Here is a 21,233-nt window from a genome sequence, read left to right on the forward strand (position 1 = left end):
CTACCCTGAAAGTCTTGGGGGGATTCGTCAAGCGGGGGCCGAGAAAAAAGGGGGGTCCCAAAACGCATTTTCCCATAGGACCTTTAGTCGAAGGTACAGCCCGAACGGCTGAACAGAATTACTTGAAATTTAGAAGAGAGGTAGTCCTCAGGTCAGGGATGTGCCTTTTACATATATGGAGTCAATCTGTTCAGTAGTTCCTGAGAAAATTGCAGTTAAACGCACATACATATCTATAGCCGCACACCGTGCGCGCGTGCGCGCACCCTAACGTGCGCGAGCGTAATTCTGATTGGTTGTTACATGTCAGTCAACGTTGGAATCGGTCGAAATCAGGAAGTGTCGGCCGCCATTTTGTTTGTTTTCAGTGCGAGAGTGGAAAAGGAAGGTGGCGAACGTGAAAAGGGGGCAGGGTAGAGAGTTCCTGACCCCCTAGCCTTTGTCAGGGGGTCCCTGAAGGACCGTGAAAAACCATAAAAAAAAAAAAAAAGGTTTAATACGTAGATTATTGAAAAATAAATATATTAAAAAAAAAGAATACATACATAACTTAGCATTTAAAAAACCGTACAAATTCACTGAAAAACCATAGGTTTCACACATGTTATAGTTAGGAATTAGCATTTAAAAAACCTTGCAAATTCACTTAAAAAACCATAGGTTTCACACATGTTATAGTTAGGTGTATATTTCACTAGTAAAAAACCAATAAAATTCCACCGTTATAGTTAGTTCAGATAACTATAACTCGCGCGACCGCCACTCTATCACAAGGATGATGTCATCAGTGATGTCAAGAGTGATGCCACTGATCATGTCATCAGTGATGTAATATGTGACGTCATGAGCAGAGGATTGCGGGCGCGCGAGTTATAGTTATATATATATATATATATATATATATATATATATATATATATATATATATATATATACACAGACCATGATTTTTAATCTATTTGACTTGAATTTAAATTGTGGTCATTATAATTATATCGAACATTAATTGACTGAAAAGGTTGTACAAGTGTTAAATCATCAAAGTCTTTTTTTCTCGGGCGATGCTCTTAAAGTGGCAAATAAATTCTTTGAACACATTTGGCAAAATATTTATAATATCTTAATACAAATCTAAATCAGTGCATTTTCCTTGGCTGTTCAAAAATTCTTTAAGCAAATGTGACTTCCAATTTTTGTGATTTTCTAGAATATCGCATCCTAATTTATGATTTTCAACCAGGAACATGCCCAAACCTTTGCACCGAACTTTGCCAATGGATTCAAGCAATCCTGACTGATGAGGGCTGATGCCCTGAAACCGGTCCCAGAATGCTTGTTTCCGGTTCAGGAAGGACCTGGCCTGACAATTAGGGCTAGACTGTTCCCAAGAGGAACAGGGTCAAGACTGATTTGCATTTGGCTGGGTCCAAACTGGAGTGGTGTGGTGAGCAAAAGAACAATGGATTAAGCACAGATCTTTGTGACTGGGGGTGAATGTTTGCATTGTTCAGCATTCCGTTCATCATTTGTTCCTTTTGCTTATGTTGTGGGAAGGTATGCCTAGACATGGGTCACTGCGTCACTGGATTCAAGCTAGCCTGGCTGATGACAGATGATGCCCCGAAACAGGTCCCAGAATGCTTGTTTCCAGTCCAGGGAGGACCTGGCTTGGCAGTATGGACTGGACTGTTCCCATGAGGAACAGGGTCAAGACTGATTTGCATATCGCTGGGTCCAAACTGGGGTGGCATGGTGAGCAAAACAATGATGGACTAAACCCAGATCTTTGTGACTGGGGGTGAATGTTTGTATTGTTCCGCATTCCATCCATCATTTGTTCCTTTTGCTCTTACTTGAAAAGACAACATTCTGTTTGAGGCTGACAATAAATATTGCTCACAAGGAAAGACCATTTGGGCTAACACCATTGCCATCAGGAATATCCTAAGCCTCTGCATCGCCAGAGCAAGAATCAAGAGTGGACCACATTGTCAAAGAGGGGTTTCGTTACCTGGGGAAGTATGTTACCGTAGAACGAGATGCCTCTTATGCCCGCAACTCGGTGCCCCACTGGCCTGCCTGTGAAGAGACATCCAACACTGGAGTGCCTTCCCCTGTCGCTTCTTGGTTTGGCTGCTCTGTTCAAAATGATGGCACTACCCCGCTTTCTCTATGCACTTCAAAATACACCCTACTCAGTCGCGATGTCCTACTTGCACGTGATTGAGAGTACAACCTGTGCATTGCTCCAGGATGGTGGCCCTGCGCAAATAGCCACCAAAAATTGATGAGAGGCTGGTGCCAAGGCGGAATAGCCCTGTCTGACATACAAAAGTACTATTGGGCAGTGTAGCTCATTGTCATCAATGACTCGGTCTATCTCCCGATGGAATAGTCACACAACCTGGGGGCTATCTTAAGGCTATCTATGGGGGTCGCGTACCACGTCCTTCCTGAACCCATATGCACTCACACTCATCATCTGGCACAACACGCGTCATACCTTGGGCTAGCGAGGTAGGATTACACAGGCCACGCCCCATTGGAAAAAGCACAACTAGGCACATTGAATACTCCAAGGGGCTTTGATAAGTGGAATCTACTCAGCCTTTTCCAAAGTGGGAGATCTGTGAACATGGGGTGGAGCAATCCAGTTTGCAGCTCTGCAGAATAATACGATTGCCGCCCATTGAAACGTATTGCTATTTGCAAATCCGGCAGGTACTACAGACAGCGCTGTCAAAGAGGGAGTAGCTCCCTGAATCATCCCCACTGAAGGAAAAATTGTTGACTGATAACATGTCAAGGCAAGTAATGTCCCTCACCTACCATACACTGATCAATATCTCTCTGGATAATCTGATTTGGCTGTAGGGATTTGCAGCAGGACCCTGAGGGTGTAGAGGATGACAAGTGGCCTGAGGCATTGGTGCCCCCCATGAGGCGGCTATTAGATCTAGATTTCGATTGGTCCAAATAAAAATCTTGCATAGATGTTACTATGCATGCACTACTCTGTAAAAGATGGGAAGAACATAGACTGCATTGTGTCATAGAAATTGTGGCCAAATAGGTATGTTTTTCACATGCTTTGGAGCTGTCCGATAATACAGCAATACTGGGTGTCAGTGGCTATATGCATGAATAGTGTATGTGATGGAGCGGGTAAAATGTTTTCTTTTTATATACCCAATCCATTTATATATGTTTATATTAAAATGATTAATTATTAATTATAATAATTAATAGTTGATGTGAAGGTACTAAATCAACCTTATTAACAGAAAGAATACACGTGGGAATGCATTTGCATGGCTAAAATTAATAAGTGAACTAAGTTTGTATGCATATTAAAACGATAAATGTTGCTTGAGCAGTGTTAATGTGATTTGCGCTTAAATAAACTAGCATTAATGGCTTTGAATGATGCATATGGCTAGATAAATGCATACACATAAGGGTATTAGTAAGGGAATAACACTGTTTTAATCATTTCTATGTATTAATTACGATTTTGTGTTTGTTTGCTTAAAGTTGACTATTCTGGCCTACCAAAAGATGGCCGCCGACTGAAACCTAACTAGAGTACATTACTTCATCATTCGAACAATGGAGAAAGGCGCCTGCACTGACTTCGTTCGTGTCCCTTGTGTGACCTGTCAGACCATGCCCATGAAGACTACCCTGGGCGAGGTGCCAATGTCCCTGAACGTGAAGCAATTGTTGCCAATGGAAAAAGTGAACTACCGAATTCAACCTATTACCAACGAACTGATACATTTTGACCTGGGATTAGTCTTTCCCATACGTCTACTTTGAGATTTCATCCACATGAGAAAATTTGAGAATGTTTCCTAATGTATTGAGATATATTTGAATTCAGCCAATCGTTGGCTTGGGAAATGAGAAAATGTAACTGTTATATGTACATTTTAGTATAAATATTAGTAGTCTAGAGAGGGAAGGGGCTACTCTACGCTACTCTATGCTGCTGCTCTTCGCTAGAGACCACTTTGTGCCGAGCTATTGAGGGAGAATCGATGATCAGAGACCCTTATGCTGAAGGAAGAGGACGGAGACTTTCGAACTCTGATGAATTTTCTGAGGACCAGTTCTGACTTAGAGAACGACATTTAGCCAGAATAGGTAAATATGACAAAAGATAATATTGCATTATTAGGATTTAACCTGCATTTGAATTAGATAAAGAAAATCATTATTTGAATTACTGTGTCGGGTGATTATTTCTCGAAATGTTTATTGATTAATTTGAGAGTTAAAAGCATCATTAAACTAAATAACAACTAAATGATCCGATTGACCTCCGGATGGAGGAACTGTTAGGGTAATTCAGTAGAAGTGGTTTCCTCTATCCAAGCGAACAGCTGTGGTTTGGGATTTGATGTCCCTCTGTAGGCACGGATAGTTTGAGAGAAATGAATGTTGGTGTTATGGGCCCCACCAGCGCGTGATGTGTGTATGTGCGTGTGACTGAGAAGTCATTCCGTCCGTGGAAGCAGGGGTAGATTTGGTAATCCAAACTGCACCATATGCAGGAGTGACATGGAGGCTACTGCGACATGCGGGCTACTGCGAAGTGGTGATTATTGAAAGTTTGGAATGAGACTAACCTTTCCTGAATGGACCAACTATGGATGACGCTGGGATTTATGGTGGATAAACACAATATTCCGCCGTTGTGGAGGTCTGACACAGCAGCTAAATGATTGTAAGACAGATATGGACTGGTGCATGCTCGCAGAGAGATTAGTTTATGTGGAGCAGGGGGTGTCCAAAGAAATGGACCAGACTTTGGGGAAAATGGAACAATTATCGAGGTTGGCTATGTGCCCCTATTGAACATACTGATTTTGATGTTGTGTATCGAGAACATCTGAGTACATCTGGAACCTTGTACAATATCCAGAAGTGGGTGGGGGGCTTCAGCGGGCTGAGGGGGCTTTGAATTTATATGGCAATGTTGTGCGGCTACAGTGTATTATCCTCTTCATTGTCAATGTTCTTTTGAATGCTTTCTTTACAATAAAAAGATCTATTTTTTTAAAAGAGTGGACTAAAATACAGTATGTGCCAGGGAATTCGGTGTCTCATTGGTATCGCTGCTGTTCAGTGCTCACATTTGCATCAGCTTTGGTGGTGGCCACAACTCGTTAAACTGACAGCTTCCATTACTTTGAGAAAGTGATGTTGGTGATTCCTAAACCTCAGAGGAAAATAACAATAAAAGACTATAAGCAGATGAAAGGCATGAACATTGGAGGCATCTTCTCAAGTACTTTTCTCAAGCCGTAGTATTTCAATTGAAAAGATTCTCCAGCTTGTCTCTCTAGCTCTGCGAATCACATCATTTATGGACTTTACGTTCCCCATGCCCATGACAGATAACCGAAGCAGGATTGGTTGGAAGATCAGGTGAATCCAATAAGATTGTTTAGCAAAGAAACATGAAAGAACCAACTTGGAGGTAAGGCGAATTTCATGACAACTGGGTTAATTACATGTACAATAAAGAATAGCCTAATATATATTGCACAAAGCTTGTTCTATTCCCATAGTTTTTGGAAATTCTGTTTCTTAAGGATTTGCTCAGAAGCAGCAAGTCTGGCACACTTTTGTATTTGTATAGGCATTTCATGTGGAAGATACACATAGGAACAGAAGAATGGAGTTTTTCCCAAATACGTGTGCATTGTGTTATTACATGTGAATTCCGCTACACCTAGGTAATCCTGTCAAGTATTGCATTGGTCAAATGCATCACCTCTTAGGATTCTATTGAAATGTAGGGTGCAGTCTTTCCATTTGTCCATCTATTGGGGCTAGACTGTAGAAAGAGTAGATTCAAACTGAAAGAACATCGACATGAATTGTGATCCTCTATCGTTGACGACTTTCGTGGGTAACACATGCATTCTGTAGCTGTTGTCAATAAAACGTCAGCAAAGGATCTGCTGTATGTAACATGGGAGATATGATGAAATGTGTAATTTTGTTTTTTTAAAACACACTGTCAGTAATTATTGATATTTCAATAAAAATACATGTTTTTCATCGAATGTGTTGACCAAGGGTCTACAGGCTAGTAATTATTTGTTCCAGAATCATGATTATAAAGCGAATGGATATTTTTTATTATCCTTTTCTTGATGGTGTAGTAAAAAAAACTCCTACAGCAGTGGTTGACTCATCTATTTTCAGAATGAATGATTACCTCTACTTGAGATGTGCAAGTATGGGTTTCTCTGTGCATTTTTAACTGAGATGTTGGAAGGTCTCTTCTGTCCAGATGTAGGAATGATTCTTTGGTTACATTGGTGAATGTTGTCCCAGTACAAGAAGGACTATAGGCCCAGCCCCCATGGACTTACCTGCATCAAGTCCTCTGACCAGTCAAGGCCCTTGCGGACCCAGCTCCAGCACGTCGAGGCACATGCCACTCCTGTCTCTTTCTAGCTCTCTCTCTCTCTTGCCTCAGTCACTCTTTCTCTCCGTGTGACTTTTATGCCACTTCTCACACTCTTTCTGCCTTTTCTCTCACTGTTATTGCAAGTTTTAGTGCTTTTTTTGCTCACTCTTTGTGCCTTTTTTCTCGCTCTTTGTGCCTGTTTTCTCACTCTTACTGTGACTTTTCTCTGCCATTTCTGTCACATTTTGTCTTTTTGTGCCATTTCTCTCTTTTCTTACTCTGTGTTTGACTGTTCTTTGCCATTTCTCTCACTCTCTTTGCCTCTTTGTGCCATTTTTCACATTCTTTCTGTAACTTTTATGTCCTTTTTCTCTCACTCTTTTTTCCTCTTAGTGTAATTTTCTCACTCTTTTCTCATTCTCTGTGGACTTTTCGTTGGAGTTTCTTTCATTCTTTGTGTCTCTTTGTGCCATTTCTCTTTCCCTTTTCACATTTTCTGTGTGACTTTTCTGTGCTGTTTCTTGTTCTCTTTTTGTCTCTTTGTGCCATTTCTCCCACTCTCTGAATTTTCGGTGCCATTTCTCTAGCTCCTTATTCATCTTTCTTCCATTTCTAATGCTTGTTTTCTGACATTTGCAATCCCTCCAGCTTCTCTGCACTCCTTTCCACACTCTCTGTGCTCACTTCCTCTTCCCCCTTCATGCTTCTCTCCTTCACCACCATCGCACTCCTCCTCCCACAAACCCTGTGCTCCAGTTCCCTTCCAGACCTACTTAATGGTTGCTGCAGTGTGAACCATCCATTAAGCTGTAGGCACAGGCCCCTCTGGACTTAACTGCGACCAGTTCTCTGACCAGTCAAGGTCCTTGTGGACCTGACTCCAACGCCTCGAAGCACCCACCTCATCTCTCTCTTCGTCTACTTCACTCATTTTGCCGCTTTATACCACCCAAGGCGTCACAGAGCCCACCACACCACTGGATGCATCGTAGACCCTATCTTCACACCTATCAACAACATTGCAATCAACAGCCCAAGACCAGTACCCTGGACAGAGGATGCCAAAGCCAGTTTTACTGTTGACATCCATCAACCCAGAAAAACACCCATGTGGGCCTAGCATATTGACACTGAAACAACCTAACAGAGGCAGACTGGACTACATCCCTACATAAGTAAAAACCATAGCACACAGACATCTTGGCAACATCAAGAACTTCAACAAGTGGCTCACCAACTGCAGCGACACTTTGGCCCCCATGAAATGAAACAACAGAGGAAAAACCAGAACACAAGCCAGCAGGTACACAGAGGACCTCAAAATGACCAAGTGACACTGCAAAACATGACTGGAAAGGAAATGGAGAGCCAGAAAAGGGGAAGTGGAAACAATACACCTTCAAAACTGCCCAGAGGAGATACCACAAGCTCATCCGAGAAACCAAGAGGAATGCCCAAGTCACACTGAACACCAGCTCCCGCAGCAGCAAAGAAATCAACCATGACAAGACCTGTGCAACAACCTCTCAAACTTCTTTTGCTGCATACTTACCACCATATACAACAACTTCCCCTTCAACTGGACCATCTACTTCTCTCCAGAAGTCTCCCAGTGACAAAGGAAGTCAACACAGTGACTATATTGGACACCATTAGAACACAGGAAACTACACCAATCATAAAGACCAATCACTTTGGGGCCCTGGCAAACAACTGTCTTCACCGCGCATTTGAAAAAGAAGCAATACCTATCATGCAGGCCTTTACCCCTATCCTCAACATCTCCATCAGCGCAGCCACTTCCCCGAAATCATGGAAACACAAAGCTGTCAATGCTATCCTAGAGAAACCCTCAGCTGACCTGGCCAAACTCGCCAAATACTGACTCATATCCCTCCTTCTCTTTCCAGCGAAAGTCCTGGAAAAAAGCCATTAAGAAGTGCCTCTCCAACCACCTAGCCAAACACCAGCTTTCCGACACAACACAATCAGGATTCAGGCCCAACCAAAGCACAGAAACTGCCATGATAGCAATAGCGGATGACATCCAGATGATCCTCAATGGGGGAAACCGCAGCCCTCATACTTCTAGACCTATCAGTAGCTTTCATCACCATCTCCCACCCCATCCTAATCCATGAAGCAGGCATCCAAGGACTCACCCTTGAATGGATCTGCTCTTCCTCACGGAAAGTACCCAAACTGTCAACATGCCCCACTATGTCTCTGAGGCCTGAGATATTATTTGCAGAGACCTGCAAGGCTCCTTAATCAAACCAATGCTCTTCAACATCTACATGACCCCGCTGGCTGATGTCATACGTGCTCACAAATTAAACATCCTCACTTAAGCCAACAACACACAACAGATACTGTTCTTCTTGGACAAAACACCCAACACTAGGAGCAAGTTCACCACATGCATGAGAAAATTGGCCCCCTGGATTAAATCAAGTTGCTTCAAATTGCCTCTGACAAGACTTTGGGAAGAACGCCTCGCCATGGGACTCCACCTGATGGCCCACAGACCTTGGTCCCACCACTATCTGCAAGCGAGAAACCTCAGAATCATCATGGACAACAAACTGGGAATGACAGCGCAAGTCAACATAGTGGTCCTGGCCTAATTCTACACACTAAGAAAGCTGAAGAAAATCTTTCAGTGACTACCAGACACACCAGGAAAACAATCACGCAAGCCCTCATCACCAGTAGACTAAACTATGGAAACACCCTGTAAGCAGGGATTACCAACCAGCTCACAAGAAGACTGCAGATCGTCCATAGTGCAGCAGCCAGACCAGTCTCAACCTCCAATCGGGCATACATCAGGTGAATTTTAGCTTATTGTGATACTGAAGGTATTCCTATGACAAATTTGCTTCCACCAAACATTGCTGGTTACTGTTCTTTATTTTGTTCCAAAGGAATTACATTTTTCTGACTGGGTGGGAAGAAGCAATAATGATGACAGTATGATGAATGTAGTCTTATAAAACGTCTCCAGTCAAAGAACTGGTTATAAGTACAAAATAATGGCATTTCCAGATTAACAGAAAAGGCCGGGGCTTGAATAATGTCAAACCAATACTCTGACAAAGAGTACCACAACATATTAATAAGGCTGGCTTCCTGCCAACCTCCTCTGATGTGCCTTTGGAATTCTTAGTACTCAGAGCAGCTACATAAAAGGAACTATCCACATATTGCTTATAAAACAAAAATCTTTTAAAGTAGAAATCAGCCAGGCTTGCCCTGAAGGCAACAGTGTTTCCGCCAAAAGAAAATAATTGGTTGGGTGGCCAACTTGGCATAGTAAGAGTAATGATGTATGAATTGGTGAACAGCCTTGGTCTATCACCTCATTTAGGGCCGATTCACAAAGTGCCTCAACATTCGTGGCGTAAGCCCCTCAGTCTTGGCGGGGTGGCCCGCAATCATGACGGGGCCCACAATGGGTAACTGCAGGACAGAGGTCCCGCCACAAATGCAGGACATCAGCCACGAGTGCGAAGGCCCTTTGTGAATGTCGCTCTTAAGGTCCACCTACCCCTCTACTCTGCTGTTCAATTCTTTCATCACAGCTCAATAGCCCATTTAATTGAGTGCTCTTACTGTTAGTGGCCAAGACTAGAGAATAGCAACGCGGTGATTGGCATTAGACCTTGGCAGGCAAAGTGTCCCTTTTCAGGTCTAAATGAGGGCCTAAAAATGCGATGTGTGAATTAGAGTATTTCTTAATTTTTAATAGTTTAGATACATTTGAAAAAATGCTCAGGGGCTGATTTATATGTTTGTGGAAATTGTACTCCATTAAAATGGCAAAGGAGGGCCCTTCACATCAACCTGTAGGTAGTCCAGTGAGCCTTCAGAGTGTAGACAGCAGTGACTACTCCATCTCTGCCACCTACACACCTCCAACGGTTCAATGGAGTAAGTGCTGATGAAGGTTTGGCCATGTGTCCGCCTGCCCGATTTAGAGTGGGTGGACACGTGGCCAGTTTTCACTGCCCGTCACTGCCAATAAAAACACATGGAGATAAGGGGCAGTTAAAACTTCTAAATGATCCCCACACCAAGGGAGAATGTTCCCATGGTGAGAGGGTCATTTTATTTTTATTTTTAAAAGATAATACCAATTTTTTATTTTCTTTTGAAAATAAAAAATGAATTCCGTCGAACTTGCAATGCATTTCCAGAAACCACTGTGATTTCAGTTCTTGAAATGCGAGAGATGTACATATGGGCAGTGGACATCTCTAAATACAGCGCATGGAGTACCTTTGCCATGGTGGGAATGAAGTACTCTGCCATAGCAACAGTAATTACTCCGTTCTCCAATATATTAATCAGCCACACTGTCATAGTTTACACAGAGCATAAATGACATATTCCGCTATCTGGTTGATTGTATTCCTGAATATCGAGGCAAAGAACGTAAATATATAGAAGAATATTGGGGACAAAATATTGAAGACCAAAATATCATCAAGATACAGGTAGGTATAAAAAATCTATACTTACTTACATTTTCATATTTTTGATTAAATATTTTGCCAGCGATATATGTCTACCTGGATATTCTAGCTTCGATATTCGGGGACACACCTACCTGGTTCCTGAATTATCTTTACCTCCTTAGTACAGATTGGATTGGATGATTTATTTACCATAAAACTGTTGTTCTGAATTGGGTATAACCTTTTCCCAACTGTTAAATTGCTGTGTTCCTGTTTTTAATGTGTAGCAAGAAATAGGCTGAAAATAATCATTAAATAATACAACTAGATCTAATGTGAAACTCTTTGCATTTTGCAATTTTTCAAGTGTTGACCTCAATGCTCTTGTTAGAGAACTATAAGGAATGCGGTTACTGTAAATAAGTGCTCCATGCTTGATGAAGGCCAGAAAATGCAGACGCATGGGACATTGAAAACCTAGAACCCTACTGAGTTCTTATGTGAATCATGAAGATCCTGGAAAGCTCAGGAGACAGAATAAGATCCATTATTAAGAGTGGATGAAAGAAATAGAGAATGGGCGTTGATAAACAGTGCCAATGTGAAAGCTTGAAGCCTGAAACAGCGTCAACAATCAACCAAAAAACAATCAACTTTTCATTGTAGATTGCAAGAAAGAAACAAAGCTATAACTGCATTTGTGACGGTTTTAAATGACTTCTCACAACATTTTAGATCACAGCTATATCATCAATATTCATTGCAATCAACAAATAAAATAGACTCCTCTTACAGACTACACATAACAGTCCATTACCAACCAACAAATAAAATAGAAACTCCTCTTACCGACTACACATAACCTTTTTTTTGACTGCTTCTTTTCGTCACCTGAAAATGATGAGATAAGATGATGAGAATAAGATGCCATAGTAGAGGAAATGTGGGAAGTAGGAGGTTGTAAGGCAGAGTTAGTGAAAGGGAGCCTAAATGCCGGATAATAACATCTGTGTTCTTTGAGAGTGCTCTAATACGCGAGTCTCAAACTACCATAGTGCAACCAGTCTCTATAAGCCATCCCATTTGTGCATTCTCAAACTTGTTAAAATGGGAGGCTGAGTGGATCAGCCAGGATTCATACCTGTTTCTTTGAGGTTAAACACAGGTCTCTGCGTCAAATGTATTCGTCCTCTGAGTTCTTTTTCTGCCAGGAGGGAGTGTTCTCAAGGGTTGATTAGTGGGTGAAAGACATCAGTGAGTAGACAGAAGAAAATAGCCCAGTGGGATTTCATCATATATCTAGGTACAGATGACAGTGCTTACGTTTCTAGTGAGAAAGAAAGGGAGGATGTCTATGAATGGACTGCAATCCTCAACAAATATAGCATGCTCTCTATACCAGGGGTTAGAAGAAGATGAAAACTTTCAGGCTAGTGGAAATTGAATTAAGACTGTTCTCCTGAGGATGTGAAGTCAGATGGTCTAGAGGCTTGTTGGGGATGAACTTGTCTGCATATCACTTTTTCATGATGTATAGGCAATGAATTTACAGAATGTGTCATGCCCTGGGATGTTGGTTTGACATTATGATTGAGTTACATTGAACCTTTAGTAGGAAAATCTCAAATGATCTCAAACCTATCAAGCTCGAAACCGGACAAATTCATCATGAGTCCTTGCATGAAAGGCAACACTAAATTTGTAATTATCTTTGCACCCTGCACTACTGATCTCTCTTTTAGCATGACTAGTCGCTGATGTATGTAAACCTGGAGATAGAAAATAGATACTGTATTCATACCCGTTTGCACTGTATGGTTAAAATTGTTTGGTTTGTTCAAAATTTCTATTGATGTGTTGCCAAATGCTTTGTTGAGTTTACAATCCAGAACTTATGTTTTGTATTCTCTGGTTTGTAAACAGGAATCAACTGTTTCCCTTTATGATGATTTACTTGATAGAAAAAGAATGATGTCATTGATGCTCATTCCCTGTGAACGATTTGTCGCATGAGATAAAACCAGTTAGTTCACTTGCTCTCCTGTGTCTAATCTGCAATGCTGTTTTTCGTGTTTTAAAAATGAATAACTGATCCATGCCTTTGTGTACGGAAACTCCCTCTATGCCATTTTAGTCACCTACTGTACAGAGCTTATTACATCAGTGGCATCTTTCTTGTATCTTCAAATATTGGCTTCCATCATGAATTTTAACAACATTGAAACACGGATTGCTTTGATGTGTTTTAGTATTCAAAATTATTGAGCATCTCTGTCAAGTCTTCTAGGTTCTCTTTAGATTTGATTAATCTTGATTTCTGTTTTTGTCTTGTTAACACTTCTGCTTTTTAAAGTATTTTTTATTTCATACTCCAAAGGCAGAACTAAAAGTAGTTAGGTAAAGATGTGTTGGGAGTCTTGTGTTATGTTATGTTAAGTTTATTTGTAAAGTGCACTATCACCAGTAAGGGTATCTGACGCTTAGCAGGTGTGTATGCCTATCCTTGCATACGGTTATTCAAAAAGCCATGTCTTCAGCTTCTTGCGGAACTCAGAAAGAAGGAGGAGACTCTAATGTGTAGTGGGGTGAATCACTTTGTGGTGGAGAGGTTGGGGATGATCAGAGTGGTGAATTCCTTTGTGGTGGAGAGGTTGGGGATGATGAGAGAGTCTTATAGCCTTCCGACTTTAGGAACAAGGACGCAGTATAGAGATATGAACAGTAAGTATGAAGAGAAATATGTCCAGTTGTATTAGTTTATGAAGGGTAGTCACTGTTACATTTCAAGGGCATACTTTGTTACAAATTCTTTGTAAGTTGAAAACTCTTGTTAGTTTCTTACTGCAATCACTTTCATCACTGCTGTCCTTGCAATCACCTCCATTACAAATCCTTGATTGTATCCTGCATTTTCCATTGCCACAGTTTAGTTCCTCAGGGCTGCAACCTGAACATATGGAAAAGTAAAATGTATTTATGTTACACCCTAACATTTGATCAGATTAGGTTTCAACACAAATAACTACAGTGCACAAAGCCTTACTAAAATACAAAGACAATTTGATGACAAGATACGAATATCTTTAAATATCACACTAAGGGCAGAATTGGTTAACTCAAGCTACAGCTTAAGTTGACAGAGCAACACTTCACAAGCCATGATTAATGGAACATGGTAAATTGTGATGACAAGGAAGACTGTCATAAGTAAAAGAAGTTATTAAGTACTTAGGTAATCTGTGAAATTCATAAAAGATCAGTAGCAGCAATAACTAAACTCTATACAAACTGAGGTCTGCTTAAAGGTATGTTTAACCAAAGTTCTGTTGCACAAGAAGATGTCTTTGCGATTTTTTTTAATGTATTTATTTATTTGCAGTTTTAAAGAGCGTAAACAAGATCCAAGAGCAACAGAATACTATCCATGCGAACGATTTCTATTACAAACAAGGAGTTTATATGAGGACATTTTCAGTTACACATATGATCATAACAACCCAGGTGGTGGTGTTTTCGATGATATTTTGTGGATAATGTCAGACCGGTACCAAAAAAGAAAACATTTGTTTTGTTGCGAAAAATAAAGAGAGAGTATAAACCCATTCATGATTCTCAAATTATTTGTAGAAAATAGTAGAGTGAGCCTGTACTATATTGTAACAATGATCGCTCACAAGAATATACTGTCAGATTGGAGGCAGCACTACAGCATTTGTGGTATACTGCCAGAAAACAATGGGTCTCTTCTGTGGAGTGATTTATAAGCTCTTCTATGGCCATACAAGTTCCCCATTTCTTCCTGTCCATCAGTATTGGTGAGAGGCAGATAACCAGCATGGTGCTCTTTCAGGCTTAGGTCTGAACCGTTGCTTACTGCTGTGGGCATTGTAGTAAATGTGGGAGGGGCAAGGGGGAGTGGCTGGAAAATGGGAAATACTTACTACCAAATGGAAAGGTTGTAGGGAAATTTAAGGAGTCAACAAGGAAGGAACATGCTTATACAAACAGACACCTACAAAAAAGTAAGACCACCTGTTGATATTATTTTATGATATTGCCGGTGATTACAGGGGATATTGTGACTTACCACAATCACGCTCATCGCTGCCATCTGCACAGTCCTTCCATCCATCACATTGATTTTTTAAAGGAACGCATGATGATCCGTCCATGCATTTGAACTGCTTGGGACAAGCTGAGAAAAATGGCAAACGTATCAAATATGTATCAACTAAAGCTAAAACCTATGATAATTATGCAAAGAATTTACGTTTTTATATCTTTAACATTAATGACTGTAATGGACTGGAACATAAACAATGGTCCATAGTGAAAATAATTATAAATTGTAACTGGCGGAATGGTGCCTCTCCAGCAACCCAGAAATAACCAATCTAGATGGCGAGATCGGGTTAGTACGCTTAATTTGTTTAGTGTCTCCAATATGATTGGTTTTTAAAAATTAAAACACATAACAAAGTTTTATCAAGTCAATACATGGAACAAAATTTTAATATTGAGTATGGTGGCAAGTTGTAAGCAGTAATAAGCGAATCAATGTGAAACAATAAATAAAAAAGCAACACCATAATAGATAAATATACACAGAGGCCCAACACTTCTATAGGTGCTTCAATTTAGACCAGGTTTTCAAAAGCGTTTTTAGAATCTTTTTAGTCACTGTTGGAAGAAGGTTTATAAGTAGGGGTAGGTAGGTACCTACCACTAGTAATAAGGCCAGAATCGCAATATAAGGCCCAGTCAAGATCTCAATAAATGATTCCCTTGCTCAACACTTTGTAGCTGGCTGCGAGCAGGCACGCTTAACTCAGGAGATAGGAATGTACCGCATTTAAAAACACCAATATGTTCCATAAGTAAGACACAACACACAATAAAAATACAACACCAATTTATACAAATAGGGAATATTGTTATGATTAAAATGACACCGAAATGACTAAATTCCAATGGAGGTAACCAGAGATAGGATTTTTTAAATATTGAAAGTAAAACTAGCACTTACAAGCAAATAACGCTCTAAGGGTAAAAAAAGCTCATGCTGGACCGGGAAAAAGTCAAGAGTGGAGAGGATGCAGGTGGAGCTCTTTTAACCTGTTGCTTTCAGGGAGTCCACTTCTCAAACTTTAAGAATCAGGAAAAGTCCTTCTTTTGCTGAAGCCCAAAGTGTGCAGAAGCTGCAGTCCTTCAGAGTGCAGTCCTATTGGTGCAGGCCAGGGGTTCAACAGGGCAGTCCAGCTTCTTCTTGTTTCTTCCAGGCAGGGTTATGAGTTGCTGGGCAGCTCTCCTATATTTATCCAGTGTTCTTGGATGACAGGCAAGGGGCACCCCTGACCAATAAAGTATGGTGTGACACCGAGACGTATGACAGCTTCCTCCAAAATATTCTTGTCCCAGAAAGCAATGTTTGACTTAAACCAAAATAGAGAAACTCTCTCCTGCAGTTTAAGGTCTGGCTAAGCCAACCCACTGGTGTGGCTAACTTTCCCAAACCCTCTCCTTCCAGGCCCTCTGCTAATTCAATTACCTGGGCTCCTGTCTGGCTGGTGTGCAGGAAGTGGAGATGAGCCTGTGTCCTGTCCTGACTGTCATTCCCTCTTTTAAGACCAGTTTGGCTACTCCACCCCCATCCTGCCTTTTGCTCTACAGATGCAGATCCCCTCCAACCAGATGTCCTTTCTCTCTATGCAGACCACTTTTGGCTGAATTTTGGCACATCAGAAAAGCAAGTTCTATAACGTATTACCTGTAATAGTTATAATAAATCTAACCATGGCAAGGGGTTAGATTTATCATAACTATTCTTTTAAGTCTTTGAATTAATATTTTAGCTCACTCCTGTCAATAGTTAGACTTTATTACAGTATTCCCATGTTAGACTATAGAGCCAATGTGCTACAATGGGGAAAAACTAAATTGGAATTGTATTCCTCACCAGGGCATATAAAACATCTTTTGCCCCTGCTTATTATGACATGGCACCTTACCCTGCGGCACCTGGAGATGACCTTAGGGGTGAGAATTATGTAAGAATCTGACAGTTTAAGACTTTGGAAGTACCTTTAATTCCAAAGTCGAATTTGCAAATACTTTACTTTTAAAAGAAGCCGGCAACGCAGGGCTGTCTTTAAAATGACAGCAGGTAACACAGCAGGGCACAGTTAAGTGCATTAAATCTGCTGGGCCTTTAAACCTATATGCCCTACCATATACTAGGGGCTTACAGGTAGGTTGTGATACCAATTGTAATCACATGTAATTACCATATCCTTATAATCAGAGCACAGGCCCTGGGTCTGATTAGCAGAGCCCAGGGCACAATCAGAGTTAGAAAACTAGCATCCATTTGTCAAAATGGGAGCAAAAAGTGGAGGAACATTGCAAAAAGCCCTGGTTTTTCACCCCCTCCACACATCAAGCATACAGCCCAGGAGACTCAGCCAAACCCTGGGAGAGTTTCCCTTGTCTGTCAGGCTAGGAGGAAAGTAAAGAAACCAGTACAATTGCAGGGCCTACTCTGCCTACATCCACCTTCCAAGGTCACTCCCTCTGGGAGGCTGAATCATCTCTACAGTAACAGGACCCATTTTAACTGAAACTTCATCACAGCTGGTTCAATTTCTTCCTCCCTTTTTAGTTTGGGTAGTGAGGTGCCAACCGCCTCTAACTTTGCTAGGGCAACTCCCTAGCTTACCCACAGAGGTTACCCAATACTTAAGCAACACCACGATGACCAACAGGATCTGGGGGCCTAACTTACTTTTGGCCACGGGTCTTCCTCCCATGCCAAGTACAATTCTGTCATAAAGGCCAGCACCCAGCAGAGGCTACTGACAGCTGTCAGAATCCAGAACCACACCCTAACCTCTTCACTGACAGGTGGCTGACCTGCCGTAAGGACAAGTGTGAGTTTCTGGAACCTCTTCTGCTGTTCATAGGGCGGGGCTACCACATGGTACATGGGGTACAGGGTGCCACCCAGAAGTATGACAGTTTCCTCCAAAGTGTGGCATATTCTTTTCCTAGAATCCAAAATGGAGAAACTCTCTCCTGGAGGTTAAGATCTGGCTCAGCCAATCTAATGGCATGGCTAACATTCCCTAACACTCCACCCTCCAGACCCTCTGCTAATTCAATGCTCCTGTCTGACTGGAGGTGCAGAAAGTGGGGGTAAGCCTATGTCCTGTCCCAACTGCCATTCCCTCTTTGAAGACCAGTTTGGCTACTTCACCCTCATCCTAACTTTAAAGCAGCAGGGCTGCCTTTAAAATTACAGCAGGCTAACACAGCACAAGGGTCCCACATCTGGGTATACCCATCCCACTTAGGGTGCAAAATGCTGCACAAACACATGATGGATGGTATGCGGAACAAATCAAATATTCACCCCCAGTCAAGAGATCTGAGTTAAATCCATCGTTCTTTTGCTTACCATGCCATCCCAGTTGTTTGTGCAACCCTTTCACCCTAAGTAGGATGGGTATGCCCAGACATGGGTGCTCACTGTGCCTCTGGATTCAAGCTAGCCTGGCTGATGAGGAGTGAGACCTCAAAACTGGTCCCAGGTTGCTTGTTTCTGGTGCGGGGAGCACCTGGCTTGGCAGTTCGGCTGGACTGTTCCCATGAGCAGCAGGGTCAAGACTGATTTGCATATGGCTGGGTCCAAACTGGGGTGGTGTGGTGAGCAAACAAACGATGGATTAAACACAGATCTTTGTGACTGGGGGTGAATGTTTGCATTGTTTAGCATTTCACTCATCATTTGTTCTTTTTGCTTTAGAAAGTTGGCATTTTCATGCACTTAACTATTTTGTGTCTGCAGCCTATCCTGGGTTATATGACTGTGTGTAGTTGGCAGCTGGACTTTCCGTATTCCTCTTAGACAGCCACACAATAGAGGGATTAGGTATGCCTGGATGGACGATCAACTGGCAGGATAGGGGTTGGAGCTGGGCACAGCTCCACTTGCAACTGAATAGGCTGTGCTCTGCCTTTACACAAAGTACTTCTTATCCCTGCATTGTTCATACATCCAGCTTGGAACCAGGGCAGGGGAGTCAGGAAACCTCAAGCACTTCAAAGGGAATTCTCTAGAAACATCTACCACTTCAACAAAGGTACCATGTATAAAAACAGGGCCCTCAGACTCACTCTTCATACATTCTTTGGACCTGCAAAAGGACTCTTCAGCCTGCATATGTGGCCTGCTGTGTACACCACAAGACTGCTTTGCTGCACCTGGAAGCACTCCTTTGCTGCCTCGAACCTGCCATGACCCCATAGTAGCCTACCCTGCTGCTTGAGCCCTGCTTCATTACTTGCAATCAGAACTGCCAGAGTGATTCCAGGGGCTAGTTTGCTGGCCTCCTGATCAGAGCATCAGGGATATAAAAGGCTACCACCATCTTGAACCAGCACCTGGACCCAGCCTGTGTGAGTCATGAACCATCATGTGGTGCTCGTCCAGACCTGGACCCTTAGTTGTAATGTTTAAGGTGCCAAGACAGCTAAAATCCAAAATTTGGGACTTGAGTTTTTCTGGGGCTAAAACCTGCTCTAAGAACCAAGGGAAGATCAAGACCAACCTGCTCGTCTATCCATCCATGGGGCATCGCCAGTCAGCCTGACTTTGCGGTTGCTCCCGCTATGTTGTTTTCCGCAGCAGCACTTTCTGTTCAGTGGTCCTTTACCAAAGGGGTATCCAGCCTCCTGGAACACTTATCAGCTACAGTCTACTGCCTCGTCAAGTTGGAGACTTATGACTTGCAAAAAAGAGACTAAGTCAGAACGTAGAAATCTTCATCACGACTCCATCCAGCGACTCTCCGACAATGATGCCTTCTCCTCAGACATCGTTTGCAGCCTTGCCGTGCTGAAATTTATCTACTCAGTACATTCACTTCAAAATGTTCCTAAGTCCGAAGGTAAGCGCCAACCTGGCCCAATCCACTTATTGTATTCAACCTTGACTCCATTGCAGTCGGCCAAATTGTTTGACTTTGACTCTGTCTCACATGCGCCTACATGAAACCTGACGCAGGTTTCATGTGGGCGCAGGGCTTTACAACGTGACGCATCTCCCTAGATGCGTCACGTTGTAAATAGGGCGCAACGTGGCGCAAGGTTTTCGCTGCCGCTGCGTCACAGAAGTGAAGCAACGGCTGCGCAAATGAGGCGCAAGGGGCTTGAAAATATGCCCCTTTATAAATTGCCACTGACTGCTTTTTGTACCAAGCTACCAGGTCAATTTAGTGACAGGGATTGTGGATGTTGCTTGAACAAGGGTCAGCCCCCCCCATTCAACCAACAACCGAATTTTTCTCAGGTCAGATATACAAAGCTTTGCAAATTGGTAATCAGGCGCCAACTGAATAACAATTGCAAAAACAGTATTTTCCGGTGTACGTTTGTCGAGGTATTTTTTTTGTGAAGTGAATATTTTAGCGAATCAAAATTTCAGACGCTAAATATAAGTTTACTATAATGCTGATTGGCTATCCTTATATTAAAGTCATTCGCAAATTGCAGTTAGTCACGAAAGGAACATTTAGCACAAGCAATTCGGAATAGGTAGTAACTCTAAAAGCAGCCCAGAATTCATCTGCAGCTTCAAAAATGTCAGCTTTATATGAGATGAAATTAAAGAAGAAGTATCCCGAATTGGATTGTAGAGAAGGAGGAGGAGAAGGAGAAGTCAGGGCAGGATTTTTGGAATCAGAATAACTATTTTATAACACACTGAGGAAGAAATATATTTGCAAAGTATAGGCTAAGTAGCGCTGGAACCCTAGACCTCTCTAACTTGAGAGTGGTACTCAGCAAAGTAATTCAATCCCCCACCCATGTGCAGGTTTTATGTTATTTGAACCTCTTAGATTATGGTAGTTACCAAGGTGTTATAGCTGTAGCTGGTGGTTTTCAGAAGATGCCCTATTTAGATGTTTTTGTGCATTTCTGAACTATAAAATACTAAAATAGAGTTTTATTAGATTGCCAGTTTTCCACATGCAATTCTCTTTATGGATGGTACACATGTGCCTGTACCACGAGTCTCCTGAGGCGGAAGCCGGGAGTGAGCCTAATTCTTTTAAAATTGTTTGTGCATTACTTTGTTTTTAAAAATACCTACTCACCTCCTGGTCACGAACAGCGTCTTCAGCGCTGCAACGATTCCTATCATCGCCATTACCGAGGGCGAGGCGCGTCCTTAGACACGCCCACCTCAGCTGGCCACGCCCCCTGATACCGGCTATAAAAGTGCGCGTAGCTGACAGCGCGACACAACAGAACCACGAGTCTCCTGAGGCGGAAGCCGGGAGTGAGCC

The 21,233-nt window shown here is 42.1% G+C and overlaps 1 pseudogene across 1 annotated transcript in view; it reads right to left on the minus strand.

Moving 5' to 3' along the window:
• The window catches only part of LOC146805717 (suppressor of tumorigenicity 14 protein homolog), a 402,115-nt pseudogene that overhangs the window by 103,934 nt on the left and 276,948 nt on the right, over positions 1 to 21,233 (minus strand). The window contains exons 12-14 of the transcript XR_014967890.1: positions 14,975 to 15,082; positions 13,730 to 13,834; positions 11,737 to 11,778 (exon numbers count right to left, since the gene is read on the minus strand). The product of XR_014967890.1 is annotated as a suppressor of tumorigenicity 14 protein homolog (transcript). The remainder of the gene's footprint in view (positions 1 to 11,736; positions 11,779 to 13,729; positions 13,835 to 14,974; positions 15,083 to 21,233) is intronic.

The sequence above is a fragment of the Triturus cristatus genome, chromosome 8 (genome assembly GCF_964204655.1).
Source record: "Triturus cristatus chromosome 8, aTriCri1.1, whole genome shotgun sequence".
In the NCBI taxonomy this organism is placed as follows: domain Eukaryota; kingdom Metazoa; phylum Chordata; class Amphibia; order Caudata; family Salamandridae; genus Triturus; species Triturus cristatus.